Source organism: Mauremys reevesii, linkage group 24, assembly GCF_016161935.1.
Source record: "Mauremys reevesii isolate NIE-2019 linkage group 24, ASM1616193v1, whole genome shotgun sequence".
NCBI lineage: Eukaryota > Metazoa > Chordata > Testudines > Geoemydidae > Mauremys > Mauremys reevesii.
Window position 1 is genome coordinate 7,541,649 of NC_052646.1, and position 24,171 is coordinate 7,565,819.

General features: G+C 56.6%; 1 protein-coding gene across 1 annotated transcript in view; it reads right to left on the minus strand.

Moving 5' to 3' along the window:
- The window catches only part of CDC42SE1 (CDC42 small effector 1), a 54,279-nt gene extending 30,410 nt beyond the window's left edge, over positions 1–23,869 (minus strand). Inside the window, exon 1 of the mRNA XM_039512365.1 lies at positions 23,596–23,869. The gene's annotated coding sequence lies outside the window, so the exon portion shown is untranslated. The remainder of the gene's footprint in view (positions 1–23,595) is intronic.
- Positions 23,870–24,171: the final 302 nt, after the last annotated feature.

Sequence of the window (24,171 nt, forward strand, 5' to 3'; positions counted from 1 at the left end):
CTCCCTAGGCGTCTGTTCCATTGTCCTACTGGGCTCACTGTTTGGAAGTTTTTCCTGAGATTTAATCTAAATCTGCTCTGCTGTAGTTTGAACCCACTGCCTCTTATCCTGCTCTCTGTGGCAGGAAAGAACAATTTTTCTCCATCTCTTTCATGGCAGCCTTTCAAGTATTTGCAGACTGCCATCATGCCCCTCCCTTAATCGCCTCTTTTCCAAACTAAACATACCCAGATCCTTCAGTCTTTGCTCAGCTGGCGCTTGCATTCCATCCCTTGGACCACCTTTGTCGCTCGCCTCGGGATCCTTCCCAGTTTCCCTACATCGATGATCAAAGTTGGACACACTACTCCAGCTGAGGCCTAACCAGCGCTGAACAGAGCGGTGCTATCACCTCCCGGGACTTGCCTCTGTTAACGCAACTCAAAATGGCATTTGCTTTTTTTTTTGCAACAGCATCGCATTGATGACTCATGCTGAGGATGTGATCCACCGCAACTCCCAGATCCTTCTCAGCAGTGCCACTAAGCTTTCCTAACATAGGAGAAGAGAAACCAAATGCACAAATATAGACTGGGGGAATAACTGGCTTGGCAGCGCCTCTGCTGAGACGCATGACCCTTGCACTGGTCATGGTTGAATTTCATTTTGTTGTCTAAAGCCCAGTTCTCCAATTTATCCAGATCCCTCTGAATTTTAGCTCTATCCTCCAAAGTGTTTGCAACTCCCCCGCCCCGCAGCTTTGCGTCATCTGCAAATTTGATGCTCTGTAGTCTTACATCCAGGTCATTAATAAAGATGTTAAACGTCAGACCCAGAACAGATCCCCATGGAACCCCACCCGAGACCTTCTTCCAATCTGACATCATCCCATTAATAGCTACTCTTGGTTTGCGATGGTTAAACAATAATGCATCCACTTAACGGGCCGCATTTCTCCAGTTAACTTACGAGACAGTCATGTGGGACTGTGTTCAAAGCCTTGCTGAAGTCCAGGTACATTACGTCTACCCCGTTCCCCCTATCCATCGAACAAGTTACCTTGTCAGATAAGGAAATCAATCTGGTTTGGCATGATTTGTTCTTGGTAAATCCATGCCAGCTAGGGTGACCTGATGACCTTATTTTATAGGGACAGTCCCGATATTTGGGGCTCTCTCTTATATAGGTGCCAATTACCCCCTCCCACCCCATCCCTATTTTTCACACTTACTACCTGGTCACCCGGCTGCTGGTGCTCACCCTTTGTTTGCTAATTGAATGTTTCATACATTGCACAAGTGGCTTCCCTGACTGATGACAGTATTTGAGTGAAGCATTTTTAAAAATTAGAGAGATTTTAAAAAGATGGATTAAAAAAAATCCCCTTCTCCTTTAAATCAGATTTCCTCTCTCTGATGTCATAACCCTTCCAGTTCACCAGTCACCTTTAAAGTATTCCTAGGGCAGACAGGTGACCAGCGTAGACAAGGCCCAGAAGTGTCCAAGTCCACTGCTCCCCCCCCTTTGCAGGTCACCTTTAAATTCATTAAACAAAAATACACAAACTGCCAGACAAAGCAGCTCCCCATCTTAATAAGATTATTCTTGTGCAATGACACATTCTCAAAAGGCCTTTTACCCCCCCCCCCCCCCGAGCTCCTTTCTTCACCAGTGAGGCAAGATCGGGGAGAGAGACAAGGCCTCCCGCTCTGAAAATGGCTGCTCCGTTCAGATAACAGGAAGCTGCTTTCAGTGGAGCGGAACAGGGCTGCATTTTATTTTCTCTTTCTATCATCAACAAAAGCGTTTCCCGTGAGGTCTGCGCTCTGCAGGGGGAGGTTTTTCAGGCCATCGCCTCCTGTTATTGTCCCCGTGGCTCATTAACCTGGCGTGTCAGTCGACAGACTCCTGGTGTGTCCTGAAACCACCCCCGGCCCTCCAGTCCCTAAGGCATCACGCTTCCTGCTACAGAACCCGAACTGGGGCTGGCAATTCCCCCGCCGTGTGTGGCTGAATCATTCCAAACCCGAACGTGCTACGCCTGACGCTGCAGCGTTATTTACCTCGCAGGAGCTCCAACAGACTCCAGGCGAGATCGAAGCCCCGTGGTGCAAGGTGCTGTACAAATGTGGGTGGCAAAGATGGCTCTTGTCCAAGCAGCTCACAAGCTACAGAACAGTGGTGGGCAAACTGTGGGCCGCGAGACGGTTTGTTTACGCTGACCGCCCGCAGGCACGGCTGCCTGCAGCTCCCAGTGGCCATGGTTCGCCGTTCCCAGGCAATGGAATAGAAGGACCAGCACCAACACGCGAAGGCAGCAAACTCTGCTCCTCCCCGTCTGGGAGCAGCGACACGGTTCTGCTGAGCAGCAGCTGGGCAGGTCAGCGAGCCAGTGTGGCGCTTGTTTGCAGGCCTCCCAGCAGAGAAGGGATTCGCAGAACTAGGGCATAGCTTTGCCCAGGCAGAGGGCGTGGCAGGAGACACAGCGGGAAGGTGCCGGCGGGAAAATTTGGCACGTGGGCAGGAGAGGCTGGTATTGCTGGCAGAGTGGAGGCAGGGGAGGAGAGGCCACGAAGGGCCTTAAAAAAAAGCAGAGACCAGGTTCTGAGCCTCTTTAACTCGTTCGACTTGGGGTTGCGTGCACGGCACACCTGGCGGGCGCTCGGCACAGCTCAGGATCGGGCCCCGAGTCGGCCTTTCTCGCAGGGTCGCTCGCTCTGTCCAGACACAGCGGGGATGACACTGGACACAGACCTCGTGGTTCTCCAGCTCCCGGCCAGGCTCGCTCAGCCTGCGCTAGCTACTATCCGCACACAGGGTCGGACCCAGCTCCTGCACCGGGGGAACAGACGGCAGGAGGGCGGGTGTTCGCACAGGGCTTTAGGGGTGCCCGGGACTTGATGGAGTTACAGGCGCAGTGTCCCAACAAGGTTACAACCCCAACAAGGCAGAGCACAGAGATCACACCACCAGTAGGGCCAGGCCGGGGCCTGCGGGGAGATCGTGACACTCAGCAGCCAGAGATGAGCTTGTGGTTAGAAAAGTGACTCAGCAGAGACAACAGCTTGGGTGTCTATAGTTATGCTTCTTTGGCGACTCAATACCTTCCCCCCCACCTCTCTCTAGTACCTCCTGGCTTAAAGATCTCAACACGCCCAGAGACAGGGGTTATTCCCATCACCCCCTTTACAGATTGAATAGAGGGAGGGGAAGTGACTGGTCCAAGATCAGAGAGGAAAATCAGCAGCAGGACAATGGGTGCTTCACTTGACGGTTTAAAGGGTTTTTCGGGGGGTGGGGGAGAGGAGGGGCGGGTTATGTTACGTTTGCCACACTATGATCTCCACCAGGAGCTGGAAGTCGCAGCCGTGTTCCTTCCACCTCCGACGTCCCGTCCCGCCCCATAACAATGCTGCTGTCAGACATCCTAAAGTTTAGACGACGCACGAGTCGGACTAGATCCCGGCTCACTCCCTCACCGCTCTATCAGGGATGAATAGGAATGAAAATGGGTTTGCATCATTAAGGGAAGCAGGTGCCGCTCAGAGACGGGGGCGGGAGCCGCCAAGAGCGAGGCGGAAGCCGCAGCTGGGTACGAACAGCCCTCTTCCCGATCTTGCTCCCTTTGGAGCCAGTGGGAGTTTTGCCCTGCAGGATGCGTCATCCTTCCCCCCTGCTTAGGGGTCCCTCCACCCCTGCACTTCGCCTCTGGTTTCAAAGAGATTCCATCTCCCTGTAGCCACAAGCAACGGCCTCCAGCCACGGTGAAGGGTGTGGCTCTGCTTAGAGGGCCGGTCCTTTTGCACAGTCGCCACGAGGGCTCTGCCAGACACCTCAGCACGGTCCCGCCTGATTTACACTAGTGTGAGTGAGAGAACAGGACATTGCCCTGGGGATCTGTCCAGGGAAGAAGATCCACCCATGCAAAGACCAAAACAAACAGAGCTATAAATAGCCTGTTCCTTCCCGGCAGGTCTTCGAGGTTAAAAAGCTTCAATTCTAAACGGAGAAGGGGGAAATAAATCTATATTTTCAGCTGGGCTCTGGGCACTGACTCAAAGAAGCAGAGGGGAGTTCAGCAGGCCAGACAGCCAGGGGGGGTTTCCATGTGGTTACTGGCTAGAACCCAACACTTCAATCCATAATTCTGCCGGGGGGGGGTTTCAGGGTTTTTCCATAACCTCGGAGACCTGGGAAAGACTTTCCGGATCCCCGAGCTCAGCGCAGGGCCGTTCCCACAGGGATGGGCTCCACGTCTCTTCTACAAGCGCGACGGCCGAATGACCCCTGGCTTCCAGTGCTCGGACAAGAGGATCGGGCCCTGTTCCTGCAGCACTAACCCAGCCTGGTTCAAGCTGTCTCCCACCCCCGTGCCCTGGGGGATCGTCTCTGCCAAGGCACCAACCTGGATTTTGGAGCCACCAAAGGAGGACTGCCCCACCTCAGCAAAGCCAAGGAAGCCTGGGATAACACCCCAAGTCTCACTCCAACCTGGATTAGCTGCTGGTGGTGTCTGTAGCCTGGTGGCAGACAACTGGAGATGGGCCTAGCCTGGAAATCTGGGTTCTATTCCTGGCCTCGTAGGTCCGTGCCTCAGTTTTCCCCCATCTGTAAAATGGGGAGAACGATGCTTGAGAGCTGAAGGTATTATTACGTGGGTGAACGTGAAGGAACCTGAGCCCTTAGGGCATACCAGCAATTCTGGGTCAGACTTTGCCACGCACACACAACATGTAGTGCCTTAACTACACACAACGCTCCCACCCGGCGTGGACACAGTTAGTACTTCTATCCTAGTCCCATCATCCTGGGACTCAGCAGACCTGGGGTCTATTCCGGCTCTGCCGCTGGGTGACCTTGGGCAAGTCACAGCCCCGCCCCGTGCCTCAGTTTCCCCAGATATAAAATGGGGATAACGATACCGACCTGCTTTGGAAAGCGCTTTGCAATCTAGGGGCTGGTCTACCCTGGGAACTCACCTCGGCGTAGCCACATCGCACGGGGGTGGGGTGTGTGTGAAAAAGCCGCGCCAGAGAGATGCGGCGATGCGGACCTAACCCCCGGTGTAGAATTCTTCCATCGACCTAGCTACTGCCTCAGGGAGGTGGGGGACTTACGCCGATGGGAGAACACATCCCGGAGGTCGTGTCCACGCTGAGGTGCTGCAGCCGGAGTGGTTTAAGTGCAGGCACAGTCTAGGATAGAAAAGTAGCTACAGCAGAGCGAGGCGGCGGTGGTATTTTTACCAGCATCACCGAGGCCGCCCTAGGGATTGCAGCAGGATATTTATATCGGTAAAACAATCACACCCCAGCGTAGTTCTACTGGGAAGCACTGTCTGGAACCCAGGCCTTCATCAGCCAAAAGGAAAAACGTTTCCCAGAGGCAGGGGAACGAGCGAGAGCCCTTTGCTGCGTCACGCCAGCCCTTGCCGCACGCAGGTCGGGGGGGGGGGGGGTTGTTTTGATTACATGTTGGGAAACAGGAAAGGTCACTTCCTCTGCCCCGGCAGCTCGAGTGCAGCAGACTTGAAAGGGAGCCTTTGGCGCGTTGGCCGGCGAGGCTGGGCCGTGCGCTTCCTGACTCGGGGGAGAGGAGAGAGTCCCCTCCTGGGGGCCTGCTCCGGCCACAGCATCAGAGAGAGGAAAAGGCCGTCGATTTCAGTGCCACATTCTAGGATTCACACCAAGGCCCCTCTATGCCACCAGAGTGGCAGAAACCACACCCTGGGCGCAGCTAGCGTGAGGGCTCGGTGCCAGCCCTGCTCCAAGCCCCCGGCCCAGAGGGCAGCTGAGGGGCGTTTGGCTGGAATTCACTGCACAGGGGCCGAGAACCTGCTCTGGCCCTAATTCAGGGCAGCCGCTGAGGGCTGGGAAGGGCCCTGCATGGCCCCAGAATAGGGGCAGTGCCAAGGTGGCTTGAAACCGTCTTAATTCCAGGCTCCCCAAGCACAGGGACAGTTTCTGGTCCCCCTAAACCAGCCCTGCTACTGTACACACGTTTGCAAGCTGGCTGCAGTTGGGTCTGTTTCCCCGCAGAGAGCTGGGCGCCTTCACGGTGCCGAAGTCTTATTGGTGTTTCTCCAGTGCCGTTCATCCAGCGAGCTAAACACCCTTTACCACCGTTCATTAACCGCCCCCTTCCCCCCACCCCCGAGGTAGATCACGCCCATCGGCCCCCTGGGACAGATCTGGAAACCGAGGCATGGGGAAGTGAAGGGACTTGCCGAGGGTGCAAAGTTATTTAGTGGCAGCAGCAGGAATAAGCCCTGGTGTCCTGACCCACCCCGCCAGCAGTTCACAGACATGCCAGCACCCCTCTTCCCTGGAGACCTGGTCACATTTCTTGTTAGTGGGTAACCACCACCATGTACAACACAAATCAAGTGCGCACTGAGCAGCTCCACACCCTGCCTTGCTCGCAGAGACCAGCGCACAAGGCCGCGGGATTCAGCCAGGGTCCCTTTCATTCTTCCTCCCTTCGCCGGCAGGGAAGAGAGAGGTGGGGTAGAGGAATTTTTGCATTAGACCCAAGAGACAAAGTGACAACATCACAACGCAGGCACGAGCGTTGCGTCATCACGCCATGCTAGGGACCATATCAAGTCACAGACCCTAAAATACACACGCATGCAAATGTGAATTCGATTACAGACAGCACCTGCTAGTGGCTGGAGGTCCAAAGGCTTAAAACCAGTCTACTAGTGCTACTGAACGGAGCTTCTCCCTTTAGATCAGTTTTGCAGCAGGTGGATCCGTGGTGTGGAGTCCAAAGTCCGTCGTGGCCATGGTTCTGGTGCGTACACACGGGCGTGCAAACAGCCACACGGCACTTGCACGGCCCTGGCACAGCAGAGCACTTCCACGGGCAGGGAGAGGAGACGCCCTTGGCTGTTCTTTTCAACCGCCGATCTTTATGTGAGAAACTAACTTCTCTCTCTCGGATTTTACATATGCGGGGGGAGGGGAATTTGAAGCGGGGCAGGAAATTGGGCTTTCCATAAGAGCTCACGCCGTGTGGGCTGGAGAAACGTGTGTCACGAGATCCCAGCCACAGACAATAGCTCTGGAAAGTTTGTGGAGGTGGCTTTTACACCCCTCCCCCCGCCACACTCCCACCCCCCAATCAGATGTGCATTCAGGGGCAGGTTTTCAAGGACTCAGCACCCACTGTCAGGGCTGCCTTTTCAAAGGCTGCTACTCCCAGCTTAGCCCTGGACCAGATGTGCCCAGCTCTTGTGCAAACCCAGCCCTTGGAGTCCAGTTAAATTCCAGGCCACGCACATGCTCCAGGCCAGGTGGGGAGCGGCCAGCATCAGCCCCCAACCCCTGGCTGGCTGATCTTCCCTGCAGCCCCTTTCTCCCCAGGCTCTGCCCGCAACAGACCGGCGGATCCAGCCGTTCGGAGGAAGTGCTTTGAAAACCAGCTGCGGGGTGGAGGCAGCAGGAGGGCGGGGCGTCTCTAAGTGCCTTCCTGCCAGCCAGTGAGCAGTGGCGGGACCAAAAAAAGACCCTGTTTGTGGTCACATAGGGAACATGAGCAGCGATGCCAGTGGACGGGAGGCTGTGACAGACACTGCAATCCCAGGCAGTATCTTTGGGGACCACTGTGTTACAAATGGTTAATGCACGACTCTGTTGTACTCTCCCCCCAAAACTCCTGCAGGAACTAACGTGTGTGTGTGTGTGTGTGTGTGTGTGAGAGACAGACACACACGGGGGGAATTACCTGCGATTATAGAGCACTCCAGAGAATTTCCATCCCGTGGGGGATTTGCATAGCCTGGTTCAAATGGAGCTTCCCAGAGACTCAAACAATGCAACGGACTTTGGTTTAAAAAATGGCGCTTGAACTAACCCCAGGTTTCTTCCGGATGCAGCAAACGGACAGGAACTTCTGCCCCGGGGACCCCAATCCTTGCGGAAAAGTTGGAGGGACTTTGGCCAACAGGGCCCCCTAAGATTGATGGGCCGCCCTGGGGCAGCTGTTCGCATGCGTATAGGAACATCTCTTGTTTTTCCCCACATTTCCCCGGAATGCTTTTACCTTAAGAATAAAGGTGCTTGCTTAGACGGCGCTGGGTGGTAACTTATCACACCACTCTGTGCACAGGCCTCGGAGAAAAGGCAACGCACAGCCGCTGGCAGACTGGCTTGCGGGGGTATCTGTGACACTCGGAAAGCGAGGGGTGGGATAGGACAGAAGGGATGGAACCAGCCAAGCCCAGTGAGAATGGCTGCGAGAGGTGGATGCAGCTGGGATGTACGTTCATTGCACAGATTAACTGCAAAGTTAGTGCCTTCCGTGCCGGGTCTGCGCAGATGTGTCCTTAGACGCACCGAGGCCCCCTGGAATGCGGAGATGTCACCCTAGAGCGGCTACTCCTCCACCCCCCCTACCGGTTGTATGCAGCAGCAGTGCAGAGGGTAGAAGTGCAAATAGAGACCTTTGCTGTTACCACCCCAGAGAACATGCCTGTTGGAAACGCCCCCAAGGAACATTCCCTGGGGATCCTGGCCTGCGCCCTCAATCCCTTCTACCCCCTTGGTATTCAACATCCCGAGAGCAGTGCAGGGCGGTACTTGGGGCCAGCCTCAGAGAAAGCTTTATCTAGCAGCTAGAACAGTAAACCGAGAGCCAGGACATCTGGGTTCTAGTCCGATTTCAGAGGCTGCGGTGCCTAGTGGCTAGAGAAGGGGGGACTGCGAGCCAGGGACTTCTGCCATTGACTCGCTGTGTGATCACTGGCCTCTCCGAGCCCCCGTCTCCCCGCTTGTACAACAGGGATAACGATCCCGGCCCACCTCCCAGAGAGGTTGTTGGGGCTTGATTCACTGGTTGCCGAGAGCTCAGGGACCCTCCCCAGAGAGAGGGCGATAGCAGAGCCTGGCTGAGAAAAGAGGAGGGTTTGGAACAGAATCTAAGAGAAACTCAGGCTGTGACAGAGCTGCGTTTTCTCCAAACAGAGCAGGCATTTTTAAGACAGTGTGAAGGGTGGGGAAAGAGGGAAGATTAAACCCATGATTTTAGCCTGCGTGACTAGCCGAGGGCAAAGCTGGCCTCTTCTTCCCCGACCTCCCGGCCGTGCGGCAGAGTAATGATTAGGACCCCCCCGGGTTTGTCTGACGCAAACGCACAAATTGGTGTTTATCGGCCGGCGTGCGCAGGCTGGGAAAGGTGACTCAGCAGAAAAGCAGCACTGGGAGGGGGCCGGGGAAGGACCTGGGGTTTATTTCCCAGAATCACTGAGTGTGCAGGTTACATGAAGCTTTTCCCATCCGCTCGCCACGGTCCCCACCCAGCCGAACATCCAGCCAGCTGTGCCCACACACGCCCCCGTTGGGCCAGCGCTGACAATAGTCTAAGTGCTGGTGTAGACGGGGCTACGCCAGGCTGAGAGCAGCCGCGACTGTGGCCTCGACTGGGCCAACGAAGCTCAGGGTTGGGGGAGGCTCCAGTTTCTTCACCCCTAGGTTAGTGGTGCTGCTGTGGTCTGAGGGAAGAGCAGGACCAGCCCAGCACGGCCAAGGCTGGTCAACGCCACCAGGCCTTCGACACGCTCATTACCGTATTTCTCCTCACAAACCTGTGAGGCAAGGCAGGGCTATTTTCCTCTTTGTACAGATGGGAAACTGAGGCACAGAGCAGCAACGTGACACAAGGAGTCCGCGGCAGAGCGGGTACCCAGATCTCCCAAGCACTGGGCCGTGCTACCGCTCCAAAGAGCCATGACATGCACGGACATGTTCACAGACATGCCTGCACGTGCATGAAGCACACCTGGTTTGCACAAGCACACAGAACATCCGTGTCAAGGCATGCCAACATGGGCACGCTTGGACAGATGTGCCTGCGGACATGGGTGTGCAAACACAAGCATCCACGTGTACCGACACTCCTAGGCTGCAGTGCACACGCGCACGGAGACGCACCGCATGTGTACACGGGAGACGCACGTGCACAAACTATACAAAGCTGGGAACCTCACACTCGCCTCGGACTTGGGAGCAAACACACCCAGATATGTTCACACGGCATCACGAGCCACCAACTCGCCGCCTGCAGAGCATCAAGGCTCCAGAGGCCAGGGGAGAACACGTCCAAAGAGCTTTTAAAGGTTTATCAGTCCCTAGCACAGACCCTTTGACCAGCCGGGGCCCTATCTGAGGGAGGCGTGTGGCTGTTTACAGGCGCACAAGTGCCAGGCGCTCAAGGAATCCGGCGGCCAGAGGCTTTATCGGGGAGTTGGGCCCTGTGCCAAGGCCTGAAACAACAGTTGTCCATGGAGTGGCCTGGCTCTGAAAGGGGCTGGGGGGATGAGACACCAGAGAAGTACCAGATGGACCTGCCGCCACCTCTGTCGCTGCAGACCCACCTCAGGAGCATCCTGCTGCCCAGGCCAGAGATGATGCTGGGGCCAGGCTCCAGAGTGCTCCGCTGGGGAGGTTGGTTTGCATCCAGCAGCTCCCCGACAGGCCACGCAGATCGCCCACCCCGCCTCCCTGATGGACCAACAGCCGCACACATGGACAGGCGCCGTCCCCCAGGAGCCTGCTTCTCTGCGGGAGCCCACAGGGCTAAGCTTCCGCTGGGCCCGCTAAAGGGGAGTGGGGGAGGCAGGAAAGGGACTTGTGCATAAGTGGGGTGCTCTCCCCCACGGTACTTCTACTGCCGCCATCACCGTGGTGTCAGGGCACAAGGAGCAGCATGTTGGAGGCAGGCGAGAGAGCCACGTGAGCGTAGGGCTTCGTCTACACTGAAGTCGCACCCGACCTTAATCTGAATTCAAGTGGAATAGCTACTCTGGAATAACTCCAGGAGCGGACACTTGTATTCCAGAGTACGAGCCCCTGATTCTGAATTAGGCCCGGTCTACATAGAAACACTCAGGAACATTAATCTGAATTAACTAAAAGATGTGAATTTAAAGAGAGGATTCGTTAAACTGCATTAAACTCCCGCGTGGATCCTCCCGTTCAGAATTACAGTGGCCTTAATTTGAATGAATTGAAGAGGTCAATGGAAGCGGGGGCGGGGCGCAGATGGGACCAGGGCAGTGCAGGGGTGCGGTGCAGATGGGAGGTTGATGGACACGGGGGAGGTGCAGGGTGCAGACAGGAGTCTGGGTGCTGCAGGGGTGCAGATGGGAGCAGTGCAGTGCAGTGCAGGGGTGCGGTGCAGATGGGAGGTTGATGGATGCGGGGGAAGTGCAGGGTGCAGACAGGAGTCGGGGTGCTGCAGATGGGAGCAGGGCAGTGCAGGAGTGCGGATGGGTGCGATGCAGATGGGAGGTTGATGGACGCAGGGGAGGTGCAGGGTGCAGACAGGAGTCGGGGTGCTGCAGGGGTGCAGATGGGAGCAGGGCAGTGCAGGGGTGCGGAGCAGATGGGAGGTTGATGGACGCGGGGGAAATGCAGGGTGCAGACAGGAGTCGGGGTGCTGCGGGGGTGCAGACGGGAGCAGGGGTGCAGACAGGAGCACAGATGCATTACTGGAAAAGGGGTGGCGGGGGCAGATGGGCAGGAGTGAGCATGCCTGTTAATCTCTTTTTCAGGCAGACCCGGCTTCACTTGGCCGTGTAGAGAAAATCCCCCTCCACATGCCCTTCTCTCCCCCCCCCGCAATCAGTCGGCGGGGGCAGGCGGCCCCAACCTGCCTGAGCGCTGGCTGGGCCCCGCGGCCACCGCTGCCGCGCCGGAACGCGCCTCGGGCCGGGCCTGATTGGAATTGCCCGTCCTGCCCCGACCTGCTCGGCTCCGCTGTATCTTCCACCTGGAGCAGGGAGGAATCCGCCACTTGGCAGAGCAGGGCCCATCCCTGCCAGGGCCCGTCTCTCTGGTGCTATGGGAGGCGGGACAGGGACGAGGGGGAGAGCAGGGAAATCGCTCCAACCTGCTGCCCAGCCCACCTCACTCACGTCGGAGGCTCCCAGCTCACGGTGCACACGTGAATCTCTGAACCAGGCCTCGGGGAAGAGCCGCTGAATCCACCCAAAACCAGAACCAACCCACCCATCTGCAGTAGCATTACGGTAGCACTGAGAAGCCCCAACTGAAACAAGGCCCCGTCGGGCCGGGTGCTGCCCAGACACAGCAAGAGACAGTCCCTGCCCCAAAGACCTCACAGTCTGAAGAGACACAGGGTAGGAAGGGAAACTGAGGCACAGAGCAGGGAAGGGAGTTACCTAAGACGGTTCTAGCCTTGCCTTTCTTGCTGCCTCTGGAACCCCCTCACCATAGTATTGAGCACCTCACAATCTAATGTATTTATTCTCATGTAAGGCAGGGCAAGCCATTATCCCCATTGGGGAAACTGAGGCACAGAGAGACTGAGTGACTTGCCCAAGGTCACGTAGGGAGTCTGTGGCAGAGCCCCTGGGCCATCCTGCCTCTCGGACCCCTCTCCTGTGTCCCAATCCAGTGGTCTAGCCACTAGCCAACACTGTCACTGTGTGTTGGGCTGGCTTCTCTCCCCGTGTGCCCCTCCTTGTGGTATCTGGCCAACAGCTTTCGGATCCCACCTCCCACAACAATCCTAGAGCTGGCTCCTGGTACGAGGCTGGGCTTAGAGCACATGGCTTGGCACCTGGTCTGGGGCAGACAGGGGGAAACAGATCTGTGCCTTCGCCACGGCTCCGAGCGCTGGGGAGTGAAGAGGGAGGATGGGCGGCTCCCACCGGGGGCCCGGAGGGACTGGGACAGAGCGATCCATGTGCCAAGGCCTCGCTCCGTAGCCCGAGTGCCTCCAGCCAGGGGCAGGCACGGCTGCAGAGTGGCAGGCTCCCTCCGAGAGCCGGGCAGGGCACGGCCGCAGGGACTTGCCTTAATGGAAGATTTGCCTTGGCTGCCCTCCCTGCTCCAACCCTGCCCGCTCCCAGCCCTCGGGGAGGGCCAGCCTGGCCCGAGTTGCCCTGCGCCCGCCAGGGGAGCCCTGGATTTGGCCCCAGCCGCTCATTGTAAACCCCACGCCGAGAACAGGCGCGTACCCTCCTCTCCGGCCAACTGAGCCCCACATCCGCCCCAGACGCCCACCCCTGCTCCACACTCAGAGCGCCCGGCCCCACGCCACATCGGCCCCCAGACAGAGGCAATCCTGGCACGACGGCGGAGCAGAGAGGCGCCCTGGCAGAGCTCCATTTCCTTGAAGGAACATTGTGGGCGGCGGGCAGGAGGAGGAGGAGCGAGCCGGTGACTCAGGTCCCTTGAGCCTAGACTCATGGGGCTCATTTCTCCTTTCACTTGCCCGGGTGTAAGCCCGGCTGCTATTTCAGCGGGCCGAAGGGATCGGCACATGGGGGGCAGGCAGCAGAGGGGAAGAGAGACTGGGCAGCGAGATCCAAGCTCGTGGACCAGAGCAGGCTGGCTGGGGCGTGATAATGTGCCCAGGACAAGGCCGGAGGACACCAGGGGTGAGCTCACCTCACTGCTGGGAATTCTACCTGCTATTCCTATTCCTCTCCCACCTGTGCAGCTTTGGTGCCGGTGTAAATCCAGCTGTTCTAGGGGAGTGGCTCCTGATTTACACCGCTGAGCGTAGGATCAGGCCTGGGGCTGCTTGACTCCGTTGAATGCCAGGCACTGATGGTTCAGAAAGGGGCCCCGTTCTCTCCCCGGACATCAGCGCGTGGAGGCTGGCAGCGGGGCTGGCTCGGTGACATTATGTGCAAAACGTCACTAATTCCGGTGCAATTCGATGTCCTGGCAGGACGCGCTGGGCCCAGAGAGTCCGTTTTGCAGGAACGGGGTCAAGACGAACACGTTCGCACTGGCCTCTGGTTGCATCCCAGGGTACTGAATGCGCTAGTGCTCAGAGCGGGAGGCTTGCGGGCCAGGACTCCTGGGTTTTGTCCCTGGCTCTGGGAGGGGAGCGGGTTCTAGTGGTTAGTGCACACAAAGAGGAGTCCTGACTCCTGGCCCTGGGAGGGGAGTGTCACTTCGGGTCTGTCTACACTGCACGCTAAGCCTGGTCTCTGACTCAGGTCTCAGCCCAAGCGCCTGCGTCTGTCCAGCCACAAACCAGCCTGACTCGGGTCAGCCCTCAGGACTTGGGGCCTAGGACCCTGCTGAGGGGGTGGGTCAGCACCAGAGTCCTGCTGTGACTTGGGGCCAGTCCTGCAGCATGGGTGCAACTCGAGCCACAGACCCCAGCGGAAGGTCTGCGTAGCGCCGTACGGACACCACCAGCCTGGGCTGGGCCTCTGACTCCCAATTCACACCAGAGAAAGGCAGAGGAGAACCAGGCCCAGGGCTGATGGTTAAATGTCTCCTTCCTACCCCACGTACCTGCCCTGGGCCAAAGTCACAAGTGGACGCAGCTCGCGGTGGTTTCAGCGAGACCAGCAGGGCTGGATCCGTCTCATCCGCTCCTGGGACGTCCCGGGGGCAATAAGGCTGATCTAGCTGTGGGCGGGGAGTGAGAGTCCGTTCTGCCTCTTTGGCCCGGCCACTCAGGGTCTGTCTACACTGCAACGCAAGCCCAAGGGGAGTAGAACTCAAGTTGGCAGCCCCTGGCTTTGGTAACCTAGGGCTTGAACGTCCACACTCGGCTGTAACCCCAGGTTAGGGATTGCTGAACCCAGGATCCCAACCTGCGTCTCCACTGCATTACACAGGCCCGGGTCCAAACGCCCGGACCCCAGCCAGCATCCCTTCACAAAAAGCAAAGGGGCCCGTGTCACGCACTCATTCCAGGGCCTTTCCTACAGCCCAGTGCTGCCAAAAGCGGAGCCTGATGCCGGTCGGGGGGGCCAGCCCAATCCACTGACCCAGCAGGGTGACCAGACAGGAAGTGTGAAAAATCAGGACAGGGGGTGGGGGGAAATAGGCGCCTATATAAGACAAAGTCCCCAAAATCGGGACATCTGGTCACCCTATGACCCAGTAACCCTGGTGCCATCCCATCGGACAGCCAGGCGAGCAGAGAACGGGAGCGAGGAGTGGCAGTGACTTGCACAATGCACTGTTTTATTTAACCACTGCAGTCGTCTAGCAACTGCGGGGCTGGTCCGACACGAACAGCAGGAGACAGGTGAGGGCAGTGCCAATGGGTGTGACTGCACTAGGGCCTACCGTGCCAAGACAGCTACTACAGCCATGTGCCAGGGATACTTCTAGTGGCCTCTTGATCTAGCATCTCTGGGGGGGCCTTTGGTGCTCACTGGTGATAGCCTCCGGTCGTGAGATTCAAACATGCACCAGGCATGTTAGTGTCATACTAATTTAGGCCTTGTCTACACATGGAGTTATTCCTGATTAACTATTCCCGATTCACTCCCTGTGTGGACAGGCTTATACTGGAACAAGGGCTTGTCTACACAGGGACATGCAGGAAAGTTAATCCTAATTAACTGAAGGTGGGAATTTGAAGCGGATTAGTTAAAAAACACATTCGATCCCTGTGCAGATGCTGTGATTCAGATTTAAAGTGGTCTTCCTGCAGTTTAGTTTAATTAATTTTGGAAATGAATTAAGATCAACTAAATTAAGGCCACTTGAAATTTTTGAACGAGGGTGTTGACACAGGGGTTTAATGTGGTGTAGTTAATCCTCTTTAATGTGGATTAAGGTGGGGGTGTAAATCTAATTTCCCCCATGTAGACAAACCCTTAGTCCTAATTTTCCTTTCAGGTGGGTCTAAGGCTGAGAATTTGGATCGATTCACTCATGGGTGCTGTCGAAATCCAGGCCTGTTGTGTGGACTGGACCTGCAGCACGACCGGATCCAGACTACAAGCCGGATCACTGCTTGGTATGGGCGGAAAGCACATCCCCACAGCTACTACATCCCCACCACGGCGGGCGGGGGTGTGGGGGCGGGTGTCACAGGCTGGGCCTCGGCATGGAGCTAGACAGGCCTGGCACCACCACTTTGATTTATAGCAGTAGCCCCTAGAAACACCAGCCCTGATCCGAGCCAGGCACTGCAGGGACAGTCCCTGCCCCAAGGAGCTTACAGTCTAAATAGACCAGTCAGCTAAAGGATGGGATGGGAAACTGAGGCACAGAGAGACGAGTGGCTAGGTCACAGCAGATCCGAGCCAGGAACAGAACCCAGGACTCCTGAGGACCCCCCCACACCCTAACCACTAGGCCACACTGCCTCTGCCACATCATCCTGAAGGTCAACGAACCCAGGCTGTCAGGGCCGGGGAAAGGCAGGCGAAGCAAAGCTGAGCAGACTCTTCCCCCAGACATACCGGTCCAGGAACGCTGAGCTCTGCCACCCCCATCACCACCAGATCTCCGCTGCACAAAGAGCTCTCCAGACGCGGTCTCCTGCTTTAGCTCCAGGCTAGTCCTCCTCATTCCCCTCTCATCTCATCGGAGATTGAGCAATTCCTATTCGCATTGTTCTGTGTAGATATTTATAGCCTCCGTTCACCTCCCCCTACCCCCCCCCAACCTTCTCTTTCCTGGGCCATTACAAATATAGTTCCCAGCTTTCACTACCGCAGCCTAGTGAAAAATCGCAAGTGTCGCCTCTGTACCGAGATCAGCTGGCGGGTAAGAGGGGAAGCACATGTTCCGGGTTCTCTTGCTGGTTTCACTGAGACATGGGGTCCAGATCAGATAAGGAGAGGGTGGAAGAGGAAACGTGTGACGAGATAAACAAGAATCCCGTGAACCTTTGTAGTGCCTTCGACCTGCACTTCAAACCCACAGAGGAGGAGGGATTTGCACCTCCACTTTACAGAGAGGGAAACTGAGACACCACAGGGCACGTCACTAATCAGCAGCAGAACCCCAGAGTCCTGTCCCGTGGTCACTAGACCGTGTCGATTTCCACCCCCCGCCATAGCAGCGAGAGCTCCCATGGGCCATGGCACAGGGGATGATACACAGCGGTAAGAGCGAGTCCGGTTCGCAATGCCAGAGCCCTCAGGAGATGAACAGTTCTCCCCCCGCACCCTCCCGGAATCACTCACACCTGTGCAAAGAGGCTACCCTCCCGACTGGGTATAGGGGGACCAGATCCCAACACTAAATATTGGGACACATTGGGGTGCCGTCAGCCCCGCCCACAGTCCACCCCCACTCCTCCCAGGCTCCGCCCCCACTCTGCCCCAGGTCCCACCCCCTCCCCACTCAGGCCCCCCTCCCCCTGCCTGCTGCTGGCTTGCTGCGTCCCTCCTCAGTCCCCCACCTGCCACTCGCCTCCTCGCCCACCCGGCCCGCCACTTGCCCCTACAGCACCGACTTCCCCTCTGCCGGGTGGGTGCTCGCCCACCTCCCACCTCTTCCCGCCCTCGCTCCGCCCCCATTCCACCTCCTCCCCGAGCGCACCACGTTCCCGCTCCTCCCCAGAAAGTCCTAAGTGCCGCCAAACAGCTGTTAGGCGACGGGAAGCGCTGGGGGGGGGGGGAGGAACGGGGACGCGGCACGCTGGGGGAAGGGGGGGAGAAGGTGGCGAGGAGGAGGGGGCTTGGCTGCAATTTTTCCCCGTGGGTGCTCCAGCGCCTCCCTCCCACTCGCCTCCTTACCCGAATATCAGGACAAATGACGTCCCGATCGTACATTGCTTGGGACGCGGGACAAAGGGTTAAATATCAGGACATCTGGTCACCCTAACTGGGTAGCAACTACACCCAGTTAACCCTGGTGTGCAGCAGCTGAACTGATCGAGACGCCGCCCGGCTGCAGCCCCTGGCCAAACCTCAGAGCCCAAAATTCCTACGTGCCAGGAAGTCACCACGGGCAGACCCCACTGCTCGGCTCCCAGCGTGTGCGGGAATAGAGGCATCTGCAGAAGCAGCTTTTGTGTTAGCCGGTCATGGAAACAGAACAAAAATGAATAGAAAAGAAAAAACCCTTCTCCCCCCGAAACACACTCAAACCGGTTTAGAAGTAGCTGCGCTCCAGCCGTCTGCCCTGGGGTGACCTGTCTGTGCACGGAGCTGCCGCACGGACCCAGGCAGCCCCCTCACAAACGGCCGCTCTGTTCCCCCCTACGCTCAGACCCCGGGGACGCTTCAGCGGGGCAGCCGCTAACAAGGACGCTCACAAATTACATCTGCCTTGGAAACGCCGGCTCCAAGCCGCCAACACAACTCACGATTCGGCTCTGCCGGGCCAGACCCCCAGCTGGTGCAAATCAGGACTGTTCTGCTGACGTCAGTGGAGGAACTAGTCACATCAGCTGGGGAATCTGAGGCGGAGAGAGACAGGGACTGCTCCAAACAGCAGGTGCTGCAAAGCAGAAGGTCCTTGCTCCCACGGGGAGAGATGGTGGGAAGGGGTAAAGAGGAGGGCAATCAGGGAAGCGAGCAGGGGATGGAGGAGATGCAGGATACAGGGCAGCAGGTGCAGAGGAGGAAGCTCTGCTGACCTGGGCAGAAGGAGCAGAGAAAGAGGCAACTGGGGGTTAGCTGCAGTGAGTCCATGGAGGGTTTGAGACGCATGGGAGACAATTCTGAACCACTGATGTGAGTGGCAGGAGTTCTGAGGGGGCCGCGGTGGAAATCGGGGCGTCTGAGCTCAGGCAGCAGGGCCTGGCTTACTCTGCATTCAGGGCAAGGGGATCAGAGGCTAAAACGGAGGAGAACGAGGTTGTTCTGGACCGGATCCTCAGCTGGTGGAAATCAGCACAGCTCTGCTCTTCGCTGTATCTCATGGTAGAGCAACACTGATTTCCACCAGCCGAGGACCCAGCCCCACGTTTGTCACTCCTTAGTGTGTGTTCCAGCTCTGCGTGTATTTTCTTTGCACCTCATCTTCCTCTTTGGGAGCCTGATTCGGATCTCACATCACTGGAGTCACTCCGGATTGACGCAGGGGTGAGAAGAGAATTGGGCCTCTGAGGTCTGTGCTGTGTCAGGCAGTGTGGAGACAGAAGTCACATCCAGGAAAGTACGCCCTGATAATCCACGTTGAGTTTGCAGGGACTGTCTCTTTGCTCTGTCTCTGTACAGCGCCTAGCGCACTGGGGGCTGTGCCGTTGACTGAGGCTTCCTACTGCAATGCCATCAGTCATCCCTGGATCCCCCAAACCGTGTTCTCGCCCTCAGCCTGGGAGAAGAGGATGCAATTGCCTCTCTGAAACCCACCCGTGTGCTCCTCACCCCCACTGGTAAATGCCTGAGGCTGTTCCTCCCGCAACTGCTGAATGAGAAGAAAGTAACAGTCCACAAAGAAGATTCCCCCCCTCCACCCCCCATCCTGCTCTTGCAAGCAGAAAATCTGCTCAGCCCCAAAGACAGAGCATTCCTCAGCCTGCCAAAGACTCATTGTGCCCTGGCCCAGCCGCTGGCATTTGCAGAGCTCGGCTAAATGCCATTAACCCTCTGCAGGGCGCACCGGACTAGCCGGGCAGTCGGGCTCCCTCTGACCTGTCACCATCCCACGCATCGGCCCCATGCTAAGTGCCCTCAGCGTCACGGCGAGCTCTCCTGGGCTTGGTGCCTCATGCGTTAGTCCAGTTTCGAGTGGCTACTCCGGGGCAGGAGTGTCCCAGCAGCACGGCCTGGCGGTGAGTCACACCTGGGACATCCCCGTGCCGCTGGCAGGAAGGACGGTGAGATGGGACGCTCCATCCCTTCCCCTGATGGCCTCGGCGTCTAACCGCCCTTCATGAGAAAGCCAGCCCGCTGCACACAGGCCTTGTGGTCATATTCAGGTCACCCCTACTCCAGGCCAGTCATTCCCCTTTGCCTTTATAATCCTGGCCTAACGGCGCTAGGACTCCAGAGATCTGGGTTCTGTGATCAGGCTGCTCCGCTGCCCTAACATTATCCAGCACAAAGCTCTCTGGGCACGTCTCCTCCGCAATGAAAAACCCGCAGCGCCAGGCCTCAGAGCCCGAGTCGGCTCAGGCTGCGGGGCCAAAAACGGCAGTGGAGACATTTGGGCTTGGGCCGGAGCCTGGTTTCCGACACCCTCCCCCTCCCAGCATCTCAGAGCCCAACCTGAGCATCTACACGGCAATTATTAGCCCCCGGAGCCAGCTGACCCAAGCCAGCCGCTGCTGGGCTGCGAATCTTTGATTGCAGTGTAGACGTACCCTCTGCAACTCTGTTTCCCCTCCCGTCCTTTGTCTATTGAGACCAGGCGCTCGTCAGGATAAGGGGTGTCTGTGTGACACCCAGAACGAGGGGAGCCCTGCAACCATCTTTTTGGTCTGTGTTTGTACCGCCCCTGGCACCAGGGGGTCCTGATCTGCGTTTGTACCGCCCCTGATCACCAGGGCCTCCTAGGTACTATGGGAACACAAATAAAATATTATTTAGTAGCATAATGGAGGCAAACCTGCCCCAAATCAGGGACGACTGGATCATCCATTTTGGCTCAGCTCACTGTCGTGATCACAGCCAGATAGGAAATTCATAGCCAGGTGCTCCTAAAAATCAAGTGGTGTCTGGATCCCATGGCTAGGTCTGGGCTCACCTCTAAGGCAAACACACACAGCCTCTCTCTTCAGAAGCCAATGGGCCAAATTCTCAGTTGGGGAAAGTTAGTTTTGCCTCACTAAAGTCAACGGAGCAATGAGGATTTATTCCAGCCAGGGATCTAGCCCTGGTTTTTAAAGAGATGTTCAGCTAAGAACTGAAGGACCAAGTTCTGCTCTGATACCTGCCTATCCTTTTTAGTCCAGCTGGGGTAGAATCCTAGAATATCAGGATTGGAAGGGACCTCAGGAGGTATCTAGTCCAACGCCCTGCCCAAAGCAGGACCAATCCCCAGCTAAATCATCCCAGCCAGGGCTTTGTCAAGCGAGGCCTTAAAAACCTCTAAGGAAGGAGATTCCACCACCTCCCTAGGGAACCCATTCCAGTGCTTCACCACCCTCCTAGTGAAGAAGTTTTTCCTAATATCCAACCTAGACCTCCCCCACTGCAACTTGAGACCATTGCTCATTGTTCTGCCATCTGCTACCACTGAGAACAGTGTAGATCCAGGGTGAAATCAACCTTGCTCTACTCATGCTGGCTTACCCCAGCTGTGGATCGAGCCCTTTGACGTCTGAGCTTTGCACAACCGCAGCTGAGAATTGAGGCTGCATCCATGTGGGTCTGAAAAACCAGGCTAGAGATGGCAAGATTTCAAACACGCATCCGCCCCCAGCCAAGAATACTGTGAGAACGAGCCTTCTGCCCAGCGTTTCAGCGCTTCTCCTGCCGGCCCCCGGGGAACAGCAGAGGCAGCACGAGATGTCTGGTATTTAATCAAGATCCTTTCTTGCTACTGTGTGGAACAATAGGTGCCCAACACGCCGCACGGGGTAGCAAAATTAAACCCTGCTACTGAAAAATGCAACACAGTTTAATTTCCCCGTTAAGTCCTTGGGAGGCCATGAGAGCCGCAAACATGCCCAAAGGCAGTGAGTCACCGTGTTTATTCTGCAGGGCTGTAGCAGTGCTGACAAGAGGAGTTTCTTCATAGAGCCACAATTCTAAAAATCAGATGGGACCCACGGTGATCACCTAATCCCACCTCCTGCATAACCAGGCCAGAGAACCGCCGTGAAATCATTCCTGTTTCAGCTGGAGCATCTCTTTCAGAAGAGACGGCTTGAAGAGGTCTAGGTTGGATATTAGGAAAAACTTTTTTCCTAGGAGGGTGGTGAAGCACTGGAATGGGTTCCAGAGGGAGGTGATGGAATCTCCTTCCTTAGAGGTTTTTAAGGGCAGGCTTGACAAAGCCCTGGCTGGGATGATTTAGTTGGGAATTGGTCCTGCTTTGAGCAGGGGGTTGGACTAGATGCTTCCTGAGGTCTCTTCCAACCCTAATCTTCTAGGATTTCAAAATCGCCAGTGACGATGGAGAACCCACCACGACCCTTGTGGAATTGTTCCCACGGTCTAAAGTGTCTCATTCAAACACACACCAAAAATCAATCAATCCTTCATCACATGAGAGACTGCTTAAGAAAAGCAAAGGCCTTACAATTAATCCACCCTAAGGGAGTTTCGCCTGCAAAGGACAGAAGCTGGACAGGTCTGACTCTCCAAGCCACGGGCTAGATTCTGTCCTCTTTACCAGTGGCGCATCTCCACCAAACAAGGCCAGAATCTGGCTCAGCTTCTGCTGAGATGGGGCTGGGGTGGTAGGTAGGTTTCCCCCATGGGGGATTTGAGGATGTGCAGACCATGCTTTGCTGACAGGGAAAGGCTCTGGGGACCCAATCTTGCATCCACAGACAGCACGACTGGGTCTGCTTGTTCCTAAGGCCCTTTGGAAGGCAAGGGAACCATCCAGTTCTCGGCTTAGCAGGGCAGACAGCCTCAGCCACACACACACACACACAAAATGACTTCTCTTGCAGCCCTTGTCTGGCCACTTTGCTGTTGAGAAATCCTGCAGCAGCAGGTCACAGGCGTGGGATCCTGCCAGGGCTGGACTGCCCCACTGTCCTGGACTCGGGGTGGGGGTGGGGGTCTGCGTGAAGCAATTGTGTAGATATCATCAGAGCTCTGACGCTGTCTCAGTGGGTCTCCGGTTTCTTACTCACCACTGAATCAGCAGGGATCGCGGGGGCGGGAAGGTTCCCCAGAAGGCTTGTCAGCAGCCTAAACTTTAGGGGGCCAATGCTGGTTTTATTCCTCTGCATTATTTGTTTTGAACTGACCTCTGAAGACCCTTATTGACATTTCGGCCACCACCACAGAGGTCCTGGCCTTGAGCCTGACCTCACGTCAAGGTCACAGCATTGGGGGGAGGAACAAACCGCTCCGGCGCCACATTCCCATAACAGGGGCAATCGCTGCATCACCAGCAAAGACCCGCACACACACAAAGGAGAGAGGAAAGGGTGCAGTCCCCGTCCCCTACCCATTTGGCTCGAAGTCACCAGTTTCACCATCAGGAACATGCCGCCCAGGGCCAGGGGGTGACCCTGCAAACCCCTCGCTCGCTCCAGGAGCGCAGGCTGGCTCCCGGAGAAAGGGTTGCCACTTTCATCAGCAAAGGAGACAGCCCCAGCCCTCCCCCCTGCCAGCCATTCCTTCCCAGGTCTGCAAGTTACAGCCTGCGATTCCTTGCGCCTAGTCACCCGGCCCCATTAGTCACTGCGAGAGGAGACAGCTATTTGAACCGCCTGCCTCTCCGGCTTAAATTCAACCACATGTCTGAAAAGTGAGGAGACTTCCGGCTCCCCCCTCCCGCCCCCGTTTTCTGTTGGGAGTTTTGAATATTTCAAGCCCTGGCAAAGCATTTCACCTACCTGCTTAAAAACAACCCTCCCTCCCCCCAGCTGTTACAGGAAAGGGGGGGGGGGGAAGAACTTTCCCACAAGTCCCAGTTCAAATCTGAATCAATGGGACGCATTCAAGCCAGGCTCTGGAATTTTTTAAGAGCTCCTGAAGGTGCAATCGGGTTTCACTTTAGAGAAAGTAACAGGCGAGGGGGGGCGGATTGCCTGTGAACTGCGCGAAGACCAGCAGAGCCATGTTGCTTTCAAACACACGCTCCTTCCTCCCCCATGGGGGAAAGGAATCGAGCCGGGCTGTTGCCTTAGCTAAGGCGTAGAAGCCCCTGTCTGAGCCACTAACCCACCCACCCCATCGCCCCCCTCGTGCCTGGGTCTCCCACGCGCAGAGCTCCAGCTGCCCGGACACGGGGTGAAATTAACCAGGGTGAAGATTCTATTTTTTTTTTTAATAATAAACTCAAATCATCTCCTTACCTTCCCCTTCTCGCAGCCCGATCCCAGCGGGGCTTTCCCCCCCCGCTCGCCCGGCTCTCTGTGCCCGAAAAGGAGGAGGAAACTTTCCTTGGGAACTTCAACCCCTGCCCGAGGTGTGGTTCTGCTAGAGAGGAGCGAGGAAATGGTCGGGTTTTCAACACCCTGTTTATTATTTAAATCGACGCTCTCTGGAGGCACAGCACCGACCCTGGCCACCGGCAGGCATTGCACAAGCCAGGAAAGGATGTCAGAGCAGCCCCAGCGCTTTCCCCTAAGTGCTGGCCACATTAACTCTCAGCTGTCTGCGCTCCTGGCCAGATGAGCGGACACATTTGATTTAGCCAGTTTATTAGGGCCAGAGAATTGTTGGCTTGGGGTTGTTTTTTTTTTAAGGCTGATTTTAGGCCTGGCTCAAAATAAAAGGCTTCCCCCCCACACCTCAATTAGCCTCATTTCCTTGAGGTGAACTTGGCTAATTGACACCAGCTGAGTACTGTAGATTGCCATGATTTGAAAATGACACTGAGATATATTTCCCAGAAGTGGTTTGGAAGCAGCTGCAGGGGTGTCATGGGG